This window comes from Anneissia japonica, unplaced genomic scaffold (genome assembly GCF_011630105.1).
Source record: "Anneissia japonica isolate Jap-2015-1 unplaced genomic scaffold, ASM1163010v1 scaffold2055_len368625_cov186, whole genome shotgun sequence".
NCBI classification, from domain to species: domain Eukaryota; kingdom Metazoa; phylum Echinodermata; class Crinoidea; order Comatulida; family Comatulidae; genus Anneissia; species Anneissia japonica.
The window spans coordinates 41,559-46,343 of record NW_022757341.1 but is presented as its reverse complement, the minus strand read 5'-3'; positions in this window follow the sequence as shown (position 1 = coordinate 46,343).

Genomic DNA, 4,785 nt, shown 5'->3' with positions numbered 1-4,785 from the left:
ACCAAATATATAACAAGCGCGGATTTAGAAGGGGGTGTGGTGGCTTTATTCTTGTCACTGATAAAAAAAAAAATAAAAATAAGAGAAAAATAAATAATTAGTTGCCTAATATACCCCTCAGAGGTTATTTTCGGTCGTTCAGAGAGTAAAGTACTGGAAAACACTGCTGTAGGAAACAATAACTGGATATATGGACATACTGTATATATATGTGTAGCTCTCTATACAATAATAATAATCTCCACCCAGGCTCTTTCAGCTACAAACAAAATAAAACAGCAAGCAACAAAATATATGGAATCCAATATAAAATACACTGTTTATTAATACTACTGCTCACTCGTAAAACTCAATACTAACTACACTACTCTGCCAGCACACATACCCAGGTTACTCACTCCAACCACAAAGCCTACTTGTCTATCAGTTGTCATGGAAACTAAAGGCCGGTTCCCACTGAAGGCGATCAAGCGAATTTCGCGTCGAAATGTGGCGCGCGCGGCTGAATCGAAGACGCGACTGGCGTTTCCAATGTGAACATGTAAACGAATTTGTAGTCGAACACGCGAACGCCCAATATTCGAACTTCGACGCGGTGCGCGAGGTGGTCGCGGAGGCTTCGCCTGCGAATTCACAAGAGCTGATCCAAGACCAACTTTTTCGGATTCGCGAGCGAATTCGCGGCCGATGGACCAATCGCAAGGCTTAGATTCAATTTATGTCAAAGGTCAACAATAAAGTCACAAACATTGTCAAAACAATGTACAGATACAGATGTGCGAGCGATGACCGACGAGTCCGTTTCATGCAAACTCTGCGGAACAGTAGGCTACCCTTGTTTAGGTCTCTGACAAGGGAGCAAAGAAAATATGTGACAATGCCTGGAAAAGGATTTGCAGAGACGAGTTGAGTTATCTCCTCTTTCTACCAGTATTAGGCCTGTCCAGCCTTGGCCTCTGATACCCTGCTACTACCAGAGACCTACAGTAGGGTAGGGTAGGCTAGGCCTACTATCTACCCTTAGGAGGCCTAGCTCTAGGCCTTGAATAAATATACTAAAAAAAAAAACTATCGTATGTTTATATTCACTCTTTTCATTCATCCCATGCAAAAAAGTTCTATAGAGCTCTATAGAATTCTATAGAACTTTATATAGAGTTCTATGTAACTATATAGAGGCAAAAAAATTCTATAGATATGTTTTATAGAGTTTACGCATTCTATAGAATTTTAATATTTTCTATAGAATGTTGTATTCCACTCTATAGAAAATTATTTTTTTTGCACAATTTATGTATTGGTGACCTACACTGGATTTTCAATAAATGTGTTATTGCAGAAGCTTGGTTTTTAACATCAAACATTATTAAAAAATAATATTAAACAAAATAAATAATAAATAAAACTATTGCATTTGGCTCATGGTCTGATGTTGAGTAACTAAATAATGCATTGAGTTTAATATGTGTATCATTTTGTCGCAAATAATTATGCTTCATATTTCTGGAGAAATTTTATAGAAATCTATAACATTCCCTTTAGAAGCTGTATAGAAATTCTATAGAAAATTCTATAGACATCTATAACATTTGCTTTAGAAGTTGTATAGGAATTCTATAGAATATCTGTTTGGATGATGCATAAGTTACAGTATCAATTAGTATGTTCACATTTTAAGTTAAAATGTTAAAAACATTAAATTAAGCGTTTAAGTTACATTAAACATTTAAGTTTAATTAAACATTAAATTAACAGCAAATAATTAGCCTTACAACGCATTTTAAAATTAAAATGAAAAATGAATTTAATGCACATATTTGTAACAAATACTTAATCTTACAAAATCCTTAACCACAAACCACCATTGTGACCATTTTAAAGTTATTGTTGTGTAACTTAAAACCTACTTTAATCATTCCAGATGGGAGAGATAGACATCGTTTTCAATAATCAGACAATGGATCAGGCCGTAATAGGGGTCCAATTTATGAGTTGAGTTGTACGATTTAGTAAATTATTTAGTGTATGAAATTAAATGCTATATAATTTATACTGTCCTACACAAAACAAATGATTAATTACAGAAGGTTTTATACAAATACATTTAATAAGAATTATAACTGGTCTTAAATTGTTTCTCCTCCCCTCTAATAAACATGGTACATTCCACAACTGGGTGGTAAAATTTGAAAGCTAACGGATTAGCGGTCTTCATGGACATCTCTCTCGCTTGCTACTCCCTTTGCTGTTGTGGTGTCCTCCTTTTGTTCAGTAATAATTGGAGTAATAATCGCAAACTGATATTTTATTGAAATGGTTAATACCTAGCAATGTCTATGTACTAGTTAAATGGATTGAATAAGGATTTTGGACGTTCTTCTGCTAAAACTCAGCCTAGCCTAGGATAGCCGCTAGGCCTATTAGTATTAGGCCTATATTGCCATTGGAAAAAAGGAGAAGAGTCCGCACCATGCCAAGGCATATGCACAGTCAGTATTGTGGAAAGTAATGAAAAATAATCTCCTTTCGTCCATAAATGTACGCCTTCCACATATATACGCCTAGTTACTTATTCTAGCCTAGGTATAATTTTATAGCTAAGTATAAAGTTTAGTTCAGTCAGTTCGTCAGTCAGTGCAGTGGCAGTGTTTCTGTTCGTATACTGTACTGTTTAGGCCAGGCCCTAGGGAGGCCTAGGCTAAACCTAAGAATTGTGTAAAAAAGTGCAACAGGTCAGGTACGTGCGTTGGGACACAAAATAAAAATCGTTGGTTTGTTTGCCTACCTAGGCCTAGCCTAGGCTTAGGCCTCTTCCTTAACCTAGGGCCTACAGTACACAGTACCTAGTCTAGCTAAGCCCTAGGACTAAGTCCTGCCCAAGGCAGGAAATTTGAAAAAAATCATGCATTTTTTCTTTAAATATCATTTATTTATTGTATTTTGTGTGAACCAAAATTATTGAGACTTGTTTATTGCACAGTTCAATATACTTCACTCTTTTTCAAAATGAATGCTTGTTAACTGTCAACTGTCTGACCTCAATTATATAATAATTATTGGTATTTTAAATTCGACACCCACACAAGTCATGCCCAAAAAATTTCTTTCATCTACCCTTATCAATATCGCTTACAGTAACACCTTGATGTTAATAATATATTTATAATATTTTATATAGTCCTGCAATTTACTGTAAATACAGCTATTATATACTGTAAAATTATTTTTATAAATCTGTATACTGTATGTTTGCACAATACCACTAGTGGTACATCGTGTGACTTCATAATGCTAGTAAAATTCAATACAGTTTATTCTTTTAAGATATTGAATCCAGTTTTTTTTTCTACTTTTAGATGATGCAATGCAAACATTATTTTAGTTTGGTTGTTTGACCTGTTATATATATGTTTAATATGTGTTAAATAAAGATCTTGAGACTGAATACATTTTGTTGGGATTTCTGTACAATGGGTTCAAACATTTCATGTTTCCTGCCATGAACTACCAAAACACATTTGTACATTACAATCATATTGTAGGCCTATGATTTTTTATTTTTACACTTTTTTTTTTGATTCGTGAAAACAATTTTCTAGTGATCGAAAGATATAAAAAAATTATATCACCGTTGTTTTCTAGAGAAGTGCTGTGAATTTCTATGAAAATTTATTTTATCAGCGTTATTTTCTATAGAAATGCTGTTTTTTTTCCTATAGAAAATATAATATATCAGCATTTAAATTTCTATAGAAATTCTGTACATTTCTAGAGAATAATACAGTTTTCCATAGAAAATATATTATATCTGCAATATAGAAAATGCTGTAGAAATGCTGTTATTTTCCATAGAGATTTATATAGTTTTCTATAGAAAAAATTATATCTGCAATAATTTCTATAGAAATGTTGTTTTTTTCTATAGAAGTATTGTGAATTTCTATAGAAAATAATAGTTTTCTATAGAAAAGAAATTATAACAGCGTTACTTTCTATAGAAATGCCGTTCTTTTCTATAGAAGTATTGTGAATTTCTAAAGAAAATAATAGTTTTCTATAAAAAAAAAAAAAAAATTATAACAGCGTTACTTTTTATAGAAACACTTGTAATTTTCTATAGAAATGCTTTTAATTTCTATAGATTCTTATAGAGAATTAAGCTACTTTTCTTTAGAAATTGTATAGAAATCCTTTAGAGATTGTATAGAATATTTTTATATATTTTCTATAAAATTTGTTTGAAATATTCTATAGAACTTATATAAAATTTTCTATTGATACTCTATAGAATACTATATAGAAAATCTATAGAATTTTTTTTATATAGAATTCTATAGAAAATTTTTGTATGGGATTATAGAGTTCTGGGAATGTTAATCCTGAGGATTTTATCTGATTCGTCTCACAGCCCTTTTCCTCCGTCTATCAATGCGATAACAAAATCCCTTCTCTGTTGCCACCCGCCATTTCGAGCTTTTGCGCGCGGTCAGCAGTGGGAACATGCAAGCGAATCATTGGAAGCGAGACACTTTTACCGAAAGTCAACTCTTGTGAACTTTGCGCGATTCGCTTCGCTTGCCGCGTGACGCTCGACGCTTTCGCTTGACAAGTTTAGTGGGAACCGGCCTTTAGGCAAAACTTCTTAGTTGTATTTTGAGTAAGTAATTAAAACAAAACCACAATGCTAGACAGCAACTGCAATTATACTATAGATGAAAATCCACTAGAGCTACAGCCTAAAATAAAGTACTTAACAATATCATACCATTACACACACACACACAT